The following is a 19,431-nucleotide window of genomic DNA, read 5'->3' as shown; positions in this document are numbered from 1 at the left end:
ATCTATGAGAACTAAATGTCTGTTGCTTATAAACCACCCAGTCTATAGTATTCTGTTATAGCAACCTGAATGGACTAAGACAAGAACTAAAGGAGATCCCATAGAGCAAAATAAATAACTTTCAGGAACTTTATAAAGCATTACTTACACCTAAATATCAGCAGATTGATTAGAGGGAAGGGTTCACAGACTGCAGTGATACCCACACCACAGGTTGAGGACACAGATACACTGTAAACATTTTTATTTAATGCCATTTCCTGCACTGGTCTATTCATTCCCAACCCTTCTCGCGTATCCAGTGGTATCCTTCAGTAATTCTCCCCTCTTTCTATATATTATTAATGTATCACAATTAAAATATTCTCATGAACATAAAACTCTGCTGGAATTTCTTTTTTTCTTAACTTTACTTTAGGTTCTGGGATACATGCGCAGAGCGTGCAGGTTTGTTACGTAGGTATACATGTGCCGTGGTGGTTTGCTGCACCTGTCAACCCGTCATCTAGGTTTTAAGCCCTGCATGCATTAGGTATTTGTCCTAATGCTCTCCCTCCCCTTGTCCTCCACTCCGCAACAGACCCTGGTGTGTGATGATCCCCTCCCTGTGTCCATGCGTTCTCATTGTTCAACTCCCGCTTATGAGTGAGAACATGCAGTGTTTGGTTTTCTGTTCCTGTGTTAATCTGCTGAGAATGATGGTTTCCAGCTTCATCCATGTCCCTGCAAAGGACATAAACTTATACTTTTCTTTTCTTTTCTTTTCTTTTGAGACAGTCTTGCTCTGCCGCCCAGGCTGGCATATAGTGGCATGATCTCGGCTCACTGCAACGTCCTTCTCATGGGTTCAAGTGATTCTTTTGCCCCAGCCTCCTGAGTAGCTGGGACTACAGGCACACACCACGACACTCGGCTAATTTTTGTATTTTTAGTAAAGACGGGGTTTCACCATACTGACCAGGCTGGTCTCGAACTCCTGACCGCGTGATCCACCCACCTCAGCCTCTCAAAGTGCTGAGATTACAGGCATAAGCCACCGCGCCTGGTGAACTCATTCTTTGTTATGGCTGCATAGTATTCCATAGTGTATATGTGCCACATTTTCTTTATCCAATCTATCACTGACAGGCATTTAGGTTGGTTCCAATGCTTTGCTATTGTAAGTAGTGCTTGTGCTGGTATTTTTTATCTCAGCAGGAAAAACTCCTTACCCATAGTTCTGTATCAGTCATTGCCCCATATCTTTGATTCTCTTTAAAGTGAAACTCTCCAAAACTTTGTGTATACTATCTCTAATTCAGCTTTCTGTTCTCTCTCTCTCTTTTTTTTTTTTTTTTTTTTTTTTTTTTTCGCTCTGCCGCCCAGGCTGGAGTGCAATGGTGCGATCTCGGCTCACCGCAAGCTCCGCCTCCCGGGTTCACGCCATTCTCCTGCCTCAGCCTCCCGAGTAGCTGGGACTAAAGGTGCCCGCCAATATGTCAGGCTATTTTTTTTTTTTTTTTTTTTTTTTTGTATTTTTAGTAGAGACGGGGTTTCACCGTGTTAGCCAGGAAAGTCTCGATCTCCTGACCACGTGATCCACCCACCTCGACCTCAAAAAGTACTGGGATTACAGGCGTGAGCCACCGCGCCCGGCCTCTGTTCTCTCTTAAAGTCACTCCACTCTGGCTTTCACCACTCACCTCTGTTGGAGCTTCCCTTACAAAATTCATGGATGACCTCCATGTTGCTGAATCCAATGGTCCATTCTCAGTCTTCATCTTGCTCTACTACCCACAGTATGTGACACATCTGATGGTGTCCTCTTCAATGACATACCTCTTCCTTTGGCTTCCAGAAACCCCTCATCCCCTTAGTGCTTCTCTTACCTGGTTCCTCCTTCCTCCTTTTTTCTAGATATCTCCTCTGTAAGTTAACTTCCTAATGAAAAGTGCATCCAGGGTTTCATCCCTGTTGCTCTGCTCTGCCGACACTCACTCCCCTGATGACCTCATCGAGTTATATGGTTTTAAATAGCATCTATATGTCAATGACACCAACATTTATATCTGTAGTACAAACCTTCCTCCTCTGTTTCACTTATATGCCCAGCTGTCCATTCAGCATCTCTATTCACATGTCTAACGGATGTCTGATGCTTTTAAAAGTCCAAAGAAGAACATTTGGTGCCCCATGAGTCCCTCAAAAACGGTTCCATCAGCAATAACTTTCCCATCTAATTGGTGACAAATCCAGCCTTCCCAATTGCTCAGACCCTTGCATTTGTCGTGAGGTGATTTATTTTTGTGTGCATAATCTATGGAGCCTGGTGAGAAATTTTGTAGGCTCTACATTATGTATACATATATATCTAAACACACACATATAATATATATAGCCACTTTCTCAAAACCTTCATTCCCGTCACTCTGGTAAAAAGCCACCATCATTTCTAGCCTAGATCATTGCAGTCATTTTTAAAGAAATTTCCCTACTTCCACCATTGTGCTCTTACAGTCTATCACCAGTGGGGCAAGCATAGCGATTATTTCAAAACCCAAGTCATGGCCGAGTGCGGTGGTTCACACCTATAATCCCAGCACTTTGGGAGGCCGAGGCAGGTGGATCGCGAGGTCAAGGGATCGAGACCATCCTGGCTAACGTGGTGAAACCCCGTTTCTACTAAAAATACAAACAATTAGCTGTGCGTGGTGGCGGCGCCTGTAGTCCCAGCTACTCGGGAGGCTGAGGCAGGAGAATGGCGCGAACCCGGGAGGCAGAGCTTGCAGTGAGCTGAGATCCGGCCACTGCACTCCAGCCTGGGCGGCAGAGCGAGACTCTGTCTCACAAAAAAAAAAAAAAAAAAAGAAAGGAAAGCACTTCAGTCGCTCTGGCCTGTTGTTCTTTGAACACCGGGCATTCTTCAGCCTTCGGGCATGTACACTGGCTTTCCCTCTGCACAGCGCATATTGTTAATGACCTCACCGTCTTGGGGTTGTTGTTGAAATGATTTGATCTCATTCAAGCCTTCCCTGGCCGTTCCACATAAAATTGCAGCTCTTCCTGAAAGCTTGATCTACTTTGCCTTGATCTAGCTTTTTCTTTTTCTATAGTGCATTATTACTTTCTAAAATAGTATATAATTTGTATGTTTATCTATATTGCTGATTTTTTGGCTTTTCTAGTAAGCTCCATGCGGGCACTACGTTTTATATTTTGATCATTTTATATATCAAAAGTTCCTGGAGTAGTTCCCAGAACACAGCAAAAATATACAAAAATTTACTTAATAAATGAGTACTTGAATGAATGAGTCGTGTGGGACTGCATTTTGAAGAGAATCAAGGAGAATAAAGCCCTCTTGTATGGCCCCTAACCTTGCTTTCCTGAAATAGTTCTCAGCTATTTCAAAGAATCTTAACAAGGATCTTACCTTGAAATGGTAGAAAGTTCTTAATTTTAGCAGATCTGAAAGAACACAAAATGCAGTAGAATTTTAGAAACTCTAGGCTGTAACTCTTAAAATCATCATAGTGAGGTAACTGTCATCAGATTAATTTAATTTATGACATAATTGTAAATAAATTTAAGTCCCCAATAGAGAAAACGTGGTACATATATACCATGGAATACTACACAGCTATAAAAAAGAACAAGATCATGACCATTGCAGGAATATGGATGGAATTGGAGACCATCATCCTTTGTGAATTAACGCAGAAACAGAAATCCAAGTACCATATGTTCTCACTTACAAGTGAGAGCTAAATGTTGATGACACATGGACAGAAAGAGGGGAACAACAGACACTGGGGCCTACTTGAGTAGGGAAGGTGAGTGGATGGAGGGGATCAGAAAAAGTAACTTTTACTAGGCTTAGTAGCTGGACTATGAAATAATCTGTACAACAAACCCTTGTGACACAAGCTTATCTATATAACAAACCTGCACATATATTAATAACCTTGGACCTAAAATTAAAAAAAAATAAAGTGAAAAAAAGTTTAAGTCCCCATTGCTGCAATGTCACTGATGAGTGGTAGAGCAAGATTCAAGCACGTGACCTCTACATTTACTCCAAGTGCCTGTGTGAGCACACACAGACACACACACAGAAACACACACCCACACAAACACGCACTCACATGTGTGTACACACTGACACAGAAACACTTTCACACACACACACACAAAACACACATAAACACAAATACAAAAAGGCACCACATACGCATTCACAAACAAACACACAGATACAGGAAAACCCTTTCACATGCACAAACACACAGTCACACACACCAACACTCATACAGTCAAACACATACATCCGCCCACACAAACACAAAAGCGCACAACACCCAAAAACATTCACACACAAACACACCATTCCATGCAGTGTACATGCACAAAACACCCTTTCACACAGTCACCCAGTCACATACACCAACATGCTAACACACATTCACACACAAGCACAAACTAACACACAAACAAGTGCACACTTTTACCCAGAAATACACACATTAACACATGTGCACTCACACACATATAGTCACACACAGTTACACACTCACATTTAATCACATAAACATACACATACACATTGGCACACGTGTACACTCTCACACAAAACGCTCTTTCACACACACACAAAAATTCACACACAGCCACCCACATTATACAAAACACGAACACACACACAGAAACATAGACACACAAACAGAACCACAAAGTGCTCACATTTTCACACACAACACACATTAACATGAATACATACACAAATGCATAGTCACACACAGTTACATACTTTCACATACTCACACACGTATACATATGCACCCACACAAAATACACATTCACTGTGCATACAAAAAACACCCTTTCGGCCGGGTGTGGTGGCTCATGCCTGTAATCCCAGCACTTTGGGAGGCCGAGGCAGGCAGATCACCAGGTCAGGAGATCGAGACCATCCTGGCTAACACGGTGAAACCCCGTCTCTACTAAAAATACAAAAAACTAGCCGGGCGAGGTGGCGGGCGCCTGTAGTCCCAGCTACTCGGGAGGCTGAGGCAGGAGAATGGCATGAACCTGGGAGGTGGAGCTTACAGTGAGCTGAGATCGCGCCACTGCACTCCAGCCTGGGCGGCAGAGTGAGACTGTCTCAAAAAAAAAAAAAAAAGAAAAAAAAAAAAAGAAAAGAAAAACACCCTTTCAAACACAGAGACACACCAAAAGTCACCCTGTCACACAAACACATAAGCCACAACATAAGCTCACAAACACAAAACACTCAAACACACACGAACTAACACAAGTGCACACAGTTTTGCATACAAACGCATTAACGTGTACATACACACACACAGCTATACACACACGTGTACACACAGATACACAGTCACAAGTCACACACACTTAAATACACACTCACATAAAAACACAAACACACACATTGACACATGCACACAAACACACACATTTAAACTTCACACATAAACATGTGTGAACACACTTGCACGCAAGCGAACACAATTTCGCTAGTGCAAATGGTCTTACGATGCTATGCATGCAAGCCTTTGGTTACTTTCAAAGCCCCCAAATGACACTGACACTGACTGGTGACTTTTCCAAATCAATTACACTCAGGCCCTAGAGTTTTTAACCAGACAGTTTTACACACACACAAACACAAACACAGACAATTCTTTCTCATACACACGCACCCACTTCTGCTTGTCTTCCATCTATTTCCCACGATTACCCTCTACCAGTCCTCTATTCAGAATTAATTTCTAGACTCTCGCTTCCATTTCTTCATTTTTTCTTTTTCTTACACCACTCTTATCAAATTCCTCTTCTTAGTACCTTATTTCTGCTAAACCCGATTCATGATTTTCTGTCACCATCTAAATCTGTGTGCAGTGCTTGATCGTCTCTTTGCCTGGATTCCTTACCATCATGTTTCCCAGTGCCTCTGTGGTTCTTTTGAATCTTGTTTTTGAATTTTCTCTGTTGTAGGTCTTTCTTCCTCTGCCTGCCTGAACTGGGATGCTTTCCAGAGTCCTCATGCCTGGCTCCTTTCTCGTCTGTCTACTCAGCCTTCAGCGTCTCAGTCCCATTCAGGGTTTCATCCACCATCTGTGCTGACTCCCACATTTTTCTGTCCACTCATATTTGGAGCTAAACACAACCATATGTATGAATGCTTTCTGGAGCATCCAAAAATACTGTCCAGAATGAAGCAATAAACAAACAAATAACAACAGCAAAGGACAACCACATCTACCTGTGTGACATTATTTCCTGGACATGCAATGCAAATGTCACTATCACAAATGGAATTTATCACTTCTGTGCCATCTCAAGATCTCCCTTTCTGTCTTCACTTTTCCGCTTAAAAACATCCATCTCTCATCCGGTTCCTCAAGCCAGAAAACTTGGCTCTATCATCATCTTCCTATGTCCCCCTTGACCTGGAGTGCAAGGTAATTAGCAAGTTCTGACTTCTTGAATTCTCCAATTCTGTCTTTTTTCTCCAACCCACTGCCACTGTCTTCATTTAGTTGGTTTCTGCTCTCTACTGGATTGTTGCAACAGCTTGTGTCTGGCTCCCTTGCCATCTTAATTATCCCCACGCCAATTCATTCACTTTACCTAAGTCAGGATGATTTTTGTAACCTAAGGAGAAGGACTCTCTGTTCTGAGTATGTAGGATTAGAAAGTTTTGGAGTAACCGTACAGTTATCCAGGTGGAAAATTAACCAGTGTCCCTTGCCACAGTCATCTCCACTGAAATGCTGTATCCAGGGCCCCTGCCTTCTCACTGCCCAGAAGGACATGGTTTGGATGTAGCCTCCCGCCATGCAACAGCCATGGAGTGGAGCTCACCTTTCCCATTACAGGTACTGATAATGTCTCACCTTCCCTCTACAAACCAAATAGCTAATAAACCACAAAGAATATTTCCACTTTGATTTTCTGTAGAGTTCTGCCAGTTACCACAGAGAGATGTAAAATTTGGAATCTGGGACAGAAACTATGGGTTGTGCGTTTCGATCTCATTAGCACGCGCCCATGTCCCATATCTGAGAGGCAGTCTCATGGGAAGATTTCATCATCTCGTAACTTGCATTTTCTCTGTCCCTTGCCACAGTCATCTCCCTCGAAATGCTGTATCCAGGGTGCCTGCCCTCTCCTTGTCTGCCCCCACTGCGCCTTGTTGTATAATGGGATCCTGGGCACCAAGCGGCTTTTATACCACCTCTTATGACCACGGCTTCTTAGTCACTTTTGCTTCAGCTCAGTTTAAGCTGATTTAGCAGTTGGTGGAAAGAATGGTTAATTTGTTTTCCTAATTGTCTGCTAGCTCTGGAAGGGAAGGGGAGGAATGCATTTTCACCCTAAGGATAGTGAAGGAAGGGGTCTCCTTTATGAACGATAGATGGTTTTCTCTCTAAGAATCTGAACCCATACAAAGGCATCAAAGGCAACCCAGCCTAGTGCAAATGGTCTTACGATGCTATGCATGCAAGCCCTTGGTTACTTTCAAACCCCCCAGATGACACTGACACTGGTTGGTGATTTTTCCAAATCAGTTACACTTACGCCCTACAGTTTTTAACCAGAGCACTAAAAGATGGAAGGATTTAGGAGAATGAAGAGAAGGTTGTTATGTTATCTCTTCCAAAAAGTAAATTTGATTAAAACATTCAGAGACCTCCTGTTGCTATTAGAATGAATAAAGGCCAAACCTATTACTATAATGCATGTTCTCTTTCATTGTATTATTTCTTCGTGTTTCCAGATGTACTATTCTCTATTTCCAACCCCTTCTCATGAACACGTACATGTATGCACACACACGAATGCAAGCACATGTGAAGCTTTAGCAACAATGATCTTCTCTCAGTTCTTTAAATGCACCATACTTTCACCAGAATACATCATTCCTATCATTCTTGATCCTTCCTTGCCTTCTCCTCTCCCCCATTTCCTCCCACCCCATGCACTATGATCTCTCTCTTCTCTGGGCCTACATCCATGCTCTGCTTCTGTTTGGAACATCTCATCTCCATTATTGTAACATTCATTTGGCCAAGTTTCAATTTCAGTGACATTTCTGACAGATAACATTTCCTAACCTTCTTAAATTGATTAACTATCGCTGATTTGTGATTCTATAATCCATTGTACTTTCACTATCATTAAACTTATGTCATATTATGATTGCATTATATTGTCTACCTACCTATTACTTACTCTATCTTCCCTCCCACCCCTACTAGTCTGGGAACTCCAAAATACATAGATCAAGTCGTTTTGCTCACCATATACCTTATGCTATCCATGTCTTAGGTGACTTTTCACTTAAAAGCCATCTCGCTTATCTAAGGATTGCTGCCGATACAAAGGATTAAGGCATAATATGTAAGTCTATACCATGTAATTTGCTCCCTCAAAGCTCAGTTGAGGCATAAACTTTAGGCTTTGGTTCCCCAGAATCGATACCCACCACCCTCTAACCACCAAATGGTCTATTCTAGATGGTGACATTGGGTTCATTGTTAGACACAGTGGCATCTTTATGGTCAATTGGAAGATCTGGCGCACAAAAACTTTAACACAACTCATTGTTTCTGAAGAAGGTTCTAGGGACTTCATCTATGTTTTATAAACATTTGTCTCTGACCTGGTACAAACATAGAAAATATACAGGCTTTGATGCCTGACTCTCATCGAGTTGAACAATAAATGGCTACTGAAAAGTAATTCATTTATTCAACACATTTTACTGAGAACTTACTATAAGTCACGCACTGCACTAAGAGCTGAGGCATAAATAATGTGGAAAGGAGACACTACTTTTGCCATCATAGAGCTTTATAGCCTAGTAGGAAAGACAACTACTTATCAGAGAACTCCAACAGTTATGGCATGTCCTATATAGCATGGACCATGTACGCACCCCTTTCCTGAATCAGAGGGTCCTTTTTTTTCTCTTTCCAACTTTTATTTTAGGTTCAAGGGTTTGTGCAGATTTGTTGAATGGGTGAATTATGTGTAACAGGGGTTTGGTGTACAGATTACTTTGACACCCAATTAATGAGCATAGTAACTGATAAGTAGTTTTTCAGTTCTCACTCTCCTCTCACCCTCCACTTTTAAGTGGGTCCTGATGTCTATTGTTCCCTTTTTAGTGTCCTTATGTACTAAATATTTAGCTACCATTTGTAAGTGAGAGCATAAGCTATTTCATTTTCTGTTCATGTGTTAGTTTGCTTAGGATAATGACCTCCAGCACCCTCCATGCAAAGGGCACTATGTTGTTCTTTTTTATGGCTGCATAGCATTCCACAGTGTATATGTACCATATTTTCTTTATCCAGTCAACAGTTGATGGGCATCTAGGTTGATTCCATGTTTTTGTATTGTGAATAGTGTTATGATGAACATACACATGCATATGCCTTTATGGTAAAATAAATTACATTCTTTTGGGTATATACTCAGTAATGGGATTGCTGGATCCAATGGTAGCTCTGTTCGAAGTTTTTTGAGAAATCTTCAAACTGCTTTCCACAATGGCTGAACTAATTTATATTCTCAACAGCATTGCCTTTTCTCTGCAACATCACCAACATGTGTTATTATTATTATTAATTTTTACTTTTTAATAATAGCCATTCTGGCTGGTATAAGATAGTATGTCATTGATGTTTTAATTTGTATTTATTTGATGATTAGTGATGTTGAGCATTTTTTTCATATCCTTGCTGGCCACATGAATGTCTTATTTTGAGAAATGTCTGTTCACATTCTCTGACCATTTTTTAATGAGATTGCTTGTTTTTTAACTTGTTGATTTGTTTAAGTTCCTTATAGACTCTGGATATTGGGCCTTTATTGGATGCATATTTTGTAAATATTTTCTCACATTTGTAAAAATAAATATGTGGCTTTATTTCTGGATTCCCTAACCTGTTCTGTTGGTCTTTGTATCTGTTTTTGTGTCAGTACCATGCTGTTTTGGTTACTGTAGCCTTGTAGTATAGTTTGAAGTTGGGTGGAGTGATGCCTCTGGCTTTGTTCTTTTTGTTTGGGATTGCCTTGGCTATTTGGGCTCTTTTCTGTTCCATATGAATTTTGGAATAGTTTTTTTTTCTAATTCTGTGAAAAATGTCCTCGGTAGTTTGATAGGAAAAGCACTGAATCTATAAATTTCTTTGGGTAGTATGGCCATTTTAACAATAATGATTCTTCCTACCCATGAGCGTGAAATGTTTTTCCATTTGTGTTGTCTCTGATTTCTTTCAGCAGTGTTTTGTAATTCATGTTGTAAAGGTCCTTCACCTCCCTGGTTAGCTGGATTTCTACATATATTATGTTTTTTTGTATGTTGATTTGACTCTCAGCTTGGATGTTATTGATATATAAAAATACTACTGATTTTTGTACATTGATTTTGTATCCTAAAACTTTAAGTTGTTTATGAGACCTAGGAAGTTTTGGACAGATAACATGGAGTTTCCTTAGGTATAGAATCATACAGTCTGTGAAGAGAAGATAGTTTGACTTCTCTTCCTATTGGAGCCTTTTATTGCTCTCTCTTTCCTAATAGCTCTGGCTGGGACTTCCAGTACTATGTTGAATAGAAATGGTGAGAGTGGGCATCCTTGTTTTGTTCCAGTTCTCAAGGGGAATGCTTCCAGCTTTTGCCCATTCAGTATGAAGTTGACTGTGGGTTTGTTACAGATGGCTCTTATTATTTTGAGGTATGTCCCTTCGATACTTATTTATTGAGGGCTTTTAACATAAAGGGATGTTGAATTTTACTGAGAGTCTTTTCTGTATCTGTTGAAATAATCATGTTTTTTTTTGTTTCTAGTTGGTTATGTGATTAATCACATTTTTTAAAATTTGCATCTGTTGAACCAACTTTGCGTCCCAGGAATAAAGCCTACTTGAATGTGGTGGATTAGCTTTTTGATGTGCTGCTGGATTCATATTTTGCTTATATTTTGTTGAGGATTTTTACATTCATGTTTATCAGGGATATTGGCCTGAAGTTTTCTTTTTTCATTGTGTCTCTACTAGATTTTGGTATCAAAATAATGCTGGCATCACAGAATGAATTAGGGAGGAGTCCCTCCTCCTCTATTTTTTGGAATAGTTTCAGTAGTATTGGTACTACTGAATTTCTTTATATGTCTGATAGAATTCAGCTGTGAATCTCTCCGGTCTGGGACTTTTTGGGTTGGTGTTTTTTTATAATTACTGATTCAATTTTGAAACTTATTATTGGTATGTTCAAGTTTTCAATTTCTTTCAGACTCAATTCCAGGAATTTAACCATTTCCTCTAGGTTTTCTAGTTTGTGTACATAGAGGTGTTCATAATAGTCTTTGAGGATTTTCTTGTATTTCTTTGGGATTAGTAGTAATGTCCCCTTTGTCATTTCTGATTGTGTTTATTTGAATCTTTTTACTTTCTTTGTCTAGCTAGCAGTATACCAATCTTATTTATTGTTTTAACGAACAAGCTTTTGGTATCTTTGATATTTTATGTGGTTTTTCTCATCTACGTTTCATTCAGGTCAGTTCTGATTTGGGTTATTTATTTTCCTCTGTTACCTTTGTCGTCAGTTTGCCCTTGCTTTTCTGTTCCCTTAGGTGTGATTTTAGTTTGTTAATTTGAGATATTTCTAACTTTTACATGTAGTCATTTAGCACTGTGAAGTTTCCTCTTAATACTGTTTAGCTGTGCCCCAGAGATTCTGGTATGTTGTATGTGTGTTTTCATTAGTCTCAAAAAAGTCTTGATTTTTGCCTTAATTTTATTGTTTATCCAAATTCAGGAGTAGATTGTTTAATTTCCATGTAATTGTGTGGTTTTGAGAGATCTTCTTGGTATTGATTTCTATTTTTACCGCACTGTGTCTGACCATGTAGTTGGGATGATTTCATTTATTTTGAATTTGTTGAGAATTGCTTTGTGGCTTAGTGTGTGATTGATTATACAGTGTATGCCACGGGCAACGAGAAAAATGTATATTCTATTGTTGTTCTGTTAGGTCTGTTTGGCCAAGTGTCGAGTTTTAGGTCCTGAATAACTTTGTGAATTTTCTGCTTCTATAATCTATCTAATACTGTCAGTGGGGCGTTGACGTCTCCCACTGTTATTGTGTGGATATCAAATTGTCTTTTAGGTCTCTAACAAAATGTTTTTTTTTAATTGGGTGCTCCAGTGTTGGTTGCATATATATTTAAGACAGTTAAATCTTCTCGTTGAATTGAACTCTTTATTATTATGTAATGCTCTTCTCTGTGTTTCGTGATCATTGTTGGTTTAAAGACTGTTTTATCTGAAAGAATAGCAACCTCTGCCCCTTTTTTGTTTTCATTTGCTTTATAGATTTTTCTTCATGCTGAATCAGAGGCTACTTTCTGTAAGAGTCACTCTAAACTGACTGTGACTAGGTGCTTATTCTGCTACCATTTCCCACTATATTCAAATAACTCACCCTTGGTCCTAGAATTATCTACAAGTGTCCAGAATCACTGGATACAAAACAAGGAAGGACAGATAAGCACAAGATGCTCAATGACTGATGGGCTGACTTCTCCCAAGAGAAAGTCCCAGGAGAAACAGACCTGAGCACTGAGTCAGGATCCTGCTATAAAAATGATTTGTGTGGCCGGGCGCAGAGGCTCACGCCTGTAATCCCAGCACTTTGGGAGGCCGAGGCGGGTGGATCACGAGGTCAGGAGATCGAGATGACCCTGGCTAACATGGTGAAACCCCGTCTCTACTAAAAATACAAAAAAATTAACCGGGTGTGGTGGCAGGCACCTCTTCCCAGATACTCGGGGGGAGGCTGAGGCAGGAGAATGGCGTGAACCCGAGAGGCGGAGCTTGCAGTGAACCCAGACTGCGCCACTGCACTCCAGCCTGGGCGACTGAGCGAGACTCTATCTCGGAAAAAAAAAAAAAAAGAAAAAGAAAGAAAGAAAAAAAAAGGTTTGTGTTGTAAAAGAACATCCATTTGTATCCTATTATCAACCTCAGCTTTATCCTCATGTCTCAAGATCAAATTTTATCCATTCCTTTCTTTCTTCCATCAGCATGTTCTCTTCACCTCTTAGGGCCATTTTAAAACTAACTCTGTAAGTGTGAAACCGAATATTTCTTTTCATTGTCTTTTCAGATACCAAGTTTTACTCTTTGGAGTCAGAGTTCTGGTTGCTCCTTCAAAGTAGGTGACTCCTGTCTACAAGTGTGCTGATCCTCAGAGTACACATGGGAGAGAGGGAGAGGAAAAATGTGAAAAACCCAGATAAATATTTCAATGTATCATCAAGCCATGTGTCCTTTCTTGGTTCAGCATTGAAATGTACAGAAACATACTTCTTATTTCAGGGACTCCATTTCTATCCCATCTCACCTGAAAAGGTAGCAACTACAATTCTGTGCCATATATTTGCTCCTCTGGAATACTAATTCCCACTTGCTTCACAGACACATCATCAAGTACCAGCAAGATTCCATAATTCCTATGAGTCCATAACGGTAAAGTGCCTCCTTTTCCTTTCCGAATGAGAATTTTCACTATGGTTATTTCTCGCCTCCCCCCTATTGGCTGTTTGAAACATAATTTATCTTTTTAGTTCCTGGGTCCCTGACCTCGACAAACCACAGCAGGACTTGGTGGAGAAGACCGAGTGTAATTCTGAAATCCTGAACTTTGAGCTGGATTCAATACATAGGTGAATTTTGGATTGTCTCCTCTAGGGAGAGTGTGTTCAACATTTAAAAGGAAGGGTAAAGTGGATATTTGATAAACACAAGGGCTAACGTGGCAGAGGGAAACGCTGTGATTGCATCAAACCCTGTTTTCCCTTGGGCACACAGCTGCCCTACATTTACCATCCATAGCTGCAGTTAGTTGTGGTCACGCGACTGAATTCCAGCTAATATAGGTAGAAATAAAGTACTCCACTCCCAAATACAGTTTATAAAAATCTCTGACATAATCCTCCACCCTCTTTTACTTTCTCTGACAGGTGAACGGCATGGATTCTGAGAACCAGGAGGAGAGCCAAGTCGTAAAAGGATTGGTGCCCAAGTGAGTCCTTGAATAGCTCATGGAACAGAACTTCTCAGTCTTCACTCCCCATTATCCATACTGAAGTGTACATGGTTAATTAATATATAACTAAGCCACTGAGATTTGGGAGTTTCTTTGATTGCAGCTGGTGTTTAATTTCTGAGTAACTAAGAAGGAATACATTTTTGAGGGCATGGTATTTGATCTGCAACCACCCATGGTTTTAGAGAAGAAGCAACTCATGTGGGAGTATGTGGGAACCAATTATTCCAGTGAGACAAACAACATACCCAAAGCCCAAAGTCTGGGAGAATGTGTTTAAGAAACAAACACACAACAATGACAAAAAAACAATATACCTGGTTTCTAGTGAATGGAGGGGAGAGTGGTAGGAAATGAAGTTTATAAGAGGAATGTGGAGACCAGATCCCATAGGACTGTATAGACAGTGAAAAAGAGTTCACATTTCATTAAAATTGTGATGGAACCTCATTGGAACATTTTAAGTAGAGAAAATCCATGATCTTACTATGATACACATGTTTTTTTAAAAGATTAATTGAGTTACTCTTTGGAGAAAGAATTTTAAGGATACGGAGAGGATGACAAGGGACCAGTTAGGAGATAATAATCTTCCAGGCAAGACATGTTAGTGACTTAAACGAGATTATTATAATGGAAAGAGGAAAAATTGATACATCCCACTGAAACATTCAATTAATCAGGTCTAAAAATAATACGGACTATACATTCATGTAATAATTATATTAAGATATGTTGTGATTCACTAGGATGATGGCAAAAATATTAAAGGGGAATATTAGGGAAAGTTATAGGAAATAATCACAAACCTTTTGAAAGGCCAAAAGATTACATAACTTGTAGCAATTGAACAGGCTAAAGGCAGCCGGTTCTTTCTTTAGAGCATTAAGTCACAGGGTAAATACTAGGAACAACAGAGGATTCCCCAGTTAAGTGTGTTTACGGTACCTCCATTAACTAATCTGTCGGGGGGAGCGTGGGGGGGTTGGGGTACCTGGGGGGGGGGGGGGGGGGGGGGGGGGGGGAGGTCAACCGGAGAAATTGCCCCCTAATGGTATTTACTTTAAACCATGGTACCTAAGCTCGTAAAACTACTCTCTTAACCATGTTAATTATCCTCCAGTGTGTTTACTCAAAGCTTCTGTTGTTAATTGTATACTAAATAAATGCCTGAAGTGCAAGCTGCTCCGGACCAGCAGCAGTGACAAACCTCTCTTGGTGTGCAGGCAGTCGGACACTCAGCTGGACTGGCAAAACAAAATATCTGTATGGAAATGTACGTTTTATTCATCCGTCGTTTGAGTCAGGGTGTGCGGGCAAATGCCCTCTGCTAAGACGCCACAGCTCCACCGGGGCCCCGTGTAAGGCGCAGAACCACAAAGATACAGTACGATGGTTACGTTAACAAAACATATGGGTCATGAATTCTGTTATGTTCAGGACAGTTATAGACAGTCTGCAGGGAGGCCTAGTTTTAGCTTTTGTAGACTTAGTATCAATGTAGTGAAGCCTGTAAAAGTTGTTCACAGTAGTAAATACAAAAAGCTGTTGATTGATGTAGTGGCCACTAGATGGCCCGATAAACTCTACTTCACAGACCTTGGAGCTAGAGACAAGTGACTGCAGTCTGTTGCTGAAGACTATATAGTACAAAAAGTCTTTGTTGTTGTTATTGTGAATGGAAAATAATTATCGACATTATACAAATTAAACAGGTTCATATCGAAGAGGCTCTGCTATAGAGTCCTACAAAATGGAATTAAATAAAATTTCTCTGATCTAGAAAAACACTCATTTTAGAATGAAAAATAGTGATATGCATGTGTGCAAAATGTGTAATCTTACTCTCGGGCTTCAGTTTCGTGATTTTAGATCACTTCCCTCTTTCTTGTGAGAAAAGACAGCTCCTAGACACTCATATTTCAAACTGTGTAAATACTGAATAATAAAATGAAGAAAAAAGTCTAAAACAAGGACTTGCTGTACACTATTCACAGGTTCTTGAACATGTTTTATAAGGTATTCTTTTGCTTACTTATGAACTTGGTTATTTGTTTTTATTTGTTGAATTGTAAGAGTTCTTTGTGTATTTGGATGCAAGTCCTTTATCAGATATGTGATGTGCAAATGTATACTCCAAGGCTGAAGCTTGTCTCTTCATTCCCTCAAGAGTTAATTTCACAGATGGAAAAAATAATTTTAATAAAGTCCAATTTATCAATTTTTTATGGGTTGTGTTTTTTACAGTATCTAAAAATTCATCAACAAACTCAAAGCCATGCAAATTTCTTCCGTTTTCCTCTAAGAGTTTTATACTTTTGCATTTTATATTTAGTTCTATAATCCACTTTGAGTCACTTTTTGTGTAAGATGTGAGATCTGTGTGAAAGTTCACTTTTTGAATATGGACATCCGAGTTTTCCACCATCATTTGTTAAAAAAGTATTCTCTTTTTTTTCTTTTTTATACGGAGTCTTGCTCCATCGCCCAGGCTGGAGTGCAGTGGCGCGATCTCGGCTCACTGCAAAATCCGCCTCCCGGGTTCACGCCATTCTCCTGCCTCAGCCTCCCGAATAGCTGGGACTACAGGCGCCCGCCACCACGCCCGGCTAATTTTTTGTATTTTTAGTAGAGACGGGGTTTCACCATGTTAGCCAGGATGGTCTCGATCTCCTGACCTCGTGATCCACCCGCCTCGGCCTCCCAAAGTGCTGGGATTACAGGCATGAGCCACCGCGCCTGGCAATAAAGTATTATTTCACCACTGAATTGCCTTTGCACCTTTGCCACAAATCCATTGACAGTATTTGTGTTCATTCATTTATGGGTTTTCTATTGTACTCCATTGATCTATGTGGCTACTCTTTCACCAGCGTCATGCTGTCTTGATTTTAGAGGGAAAGCATTCTTTCTCTAATCATTTAGAATAAAGTTAACTGTGCATTTTTCATATAAACACTTTATTAGGTTAAGGAAGATCCCTGCTATTTCTGGTTTTCAAGTCTGTATATCGTGAATGGGTGTTGAATTTTGTTGAGTGGAGTGTATCTTCTACATCTATTGACATGATCATACTTTTTCTTATTTATACTGTTAATAGGATGAATTATATACATCAGTATTTATAAATGTTGAATCAGCCTTGCCTTCCGGGAATGAACCCCATTTGGTCACATTATATTTTTCCTCATATGTATCGCTGGATTTGATTTGTTAAAATATGTTAAGGAGATTTGTGTCTCAATTAATCAGAGGTATTGCTCTACAGTCTCCTTTTTCGGTAATGTCTTTATATGGTTTTGGTTAATGCTAGCTTTATAAATGAATCAGGTAGTGTTCATATGAATATGCTAGCTTCATAAAATGAATTAAGTAGTATTCCAACCTCATACTTTCCAGAAAAAAAAATGTGTTAATTTGTACTAGCTCTTTTTAAAAACTTGGTAGAGGCTGGGCGCAGTGGCTCATGCCTGTAATCCCAGCACTTTGGGAGGCCAAGGCAGGAGGATCACGAGGTCAGGAGATCGAGACCATCCTGGCTAACATGGTGAAACCTCGTCTCTACTAAAAATACAGAAAAAATTAGCCGGGCGTGGTGGCGGGTGCCTGCAGTCCCAGCTACTCGGGAGGCTGAGGCAAGAGAATGGCGTGAACCTGGGAGGCGGAGCTTGCAGTGAGCCGAGATCACACCACTGCACTCCAGCCTGGGTGACAGAGCGAGACTCCGTCTCAACAACAACAGCAACAAAAATATTGGTAGAATTCATCTGGGCCTGGTGTTTTAGGAAGACATTTCTCCTTGAGTGAGTTTTGGTAGTTGGTGTCTTTCAAAGAATGGCCTCATTTCATCTAGGTCATCAAGTTTATGACACAAGAAGGCTGGAGTGACGCTGGACTGGGTGCACTTCCCTCCCCCAAGATGGGATGAGATTTCGGTATTCCTGTCTAAAACTTGCTCTCAGGGCTTCCTCTAGCCTAAGGTGCCCAGTGGCTTCTGTTTTGTATCTTACATCCTGTATCTCCCTGGAGTAACCTTCTCCCTGGATTTCAGGGTGGCAGGTTGCCCCGTAACCTTAGTTCCCTGATGGGTTCAAAAAAAACTCATTAAATTTCTATTCGACCATATTTTTCTTCATTTAAAGACAGAAATGATACTTTCATGCCCTTTATATGTCAGATTAAATAAGTTGATTTTTAAATTAATACGATAGGGATGCATAAAACCTGAATTGAAAATGTAAGATATTGCTAAGAAGCCTTTCACGCAACCTTGGTTTCAGACAGGATATTTCACCGCACCATCTTCCGAAAAGATCAGGGAGTTATCAGCGTCACTATGTGACTATGAGTTTCCTTAGAGCATTTCTTTGTACTTCCCGGTTCTCAGAAGTCTCACAATCAAAGCTTACAGACTTTAGTACAGCAGCGGAGTTGCAGAAGTGTTCTCAGGATTCAGCATGAGCAGTGACGATGGACCATGTCTCTGACAAACTTCATCTTTCTAGGCCTCAGCAGACACCCCTAGGAAGGACACCCTGGGATCTGGTGGCTCCTACTCGCCTAGAGCCCAGGAGTTTATTTCAGTCAGCACTATACTCTGTACACACCTTCCAGGCTTAGGAATGCAACTAGCACTAGCTACCCTTTCATAAAACATCACATAAACCTTTCAGGAAATTCTATAATCCAGATCTGATTCGTTTTGGCACCTGTTTCGTAGAATCAGTCCATACAAACTCTGTAAAGACAAGTGGCTCACCTGCTTTTTCAGAATTATTTAAATGTATCCAAAGACTTCCCCCTCATACCTTGAAATAGCTGTCTCCAGTATCAGACAAAATCGGGTGCTTTTAAGGTGGTACGGCCGTAGGCTAAAACAATTTTAACAAAAACAAAAATCGACAACTGGGATATAATTAAACAAAAGAGCTTCTGCATAGGAAAAGAAACTGTGAACAGAATAAACAGACAAATTACAGCCTCCAGAATGGGGGAGAATATTCACAAACTATGCATCTGACAGAGGTCTAATATTCAGAATCTATACAAATCTTGATTTTAGACAGTTTATTTCAGACCGTTTAAGTTCAGTTGTTGTTGAATTGAGCTTAAATAACTCAAAAAGCAACAAACAATGCCATTACAAAGTGGGCAAAGGTCATGAACAGACAATTCTCAAAGGAAGACGTATGAAAAAATGCTCAACATCACTAATCATCAGAAAAATGCAACTCAAAACCACAATGAGATTCCATCTCAAAGCCGTCAGAATGGCTACCATTAGGTTGGTCCAAAAGTAATTGTGG

At 40.2% G+C, this 19,431-nt stretch overlaps 1 long non-coding RNA gene across 1 annotated transcript; it reads left to right on the top strand.

The window, feature by feature from the left end:
* The first annotated feature begins 12,962 nt into the window (after positions 1 to 12,962).
* Positions 12,963 to 16,348, top strand: LOC110743656. Its single transcript, XR_002522974.2, has 2 exons — positions 12,963 to 14,101; positions 15,352 to 16,348. It is a non-coding gene; the product is annotated as an uncharacterized LOC110743656 (long non-coding RNA).
* Positions 16,349 to 19,431: the final 3,083 nt, after the last annotated feature.

This window comes from Papio anubis, chromosome 7, assembly GCF_008728515.1.
Source record: "Papio anubis isolate 15944 chromosome 7, Panubis1.0, whole genome shotgun sequence".
Lineage (NCBI taxonomy): Eukaryota > Metazoa > Chordata > Mammalia > Primates > Cercopithecidae > Papio > Papio anubis.
This window is presented reverse-complemented; position numbering and strand designations above follow the sequence as displayed.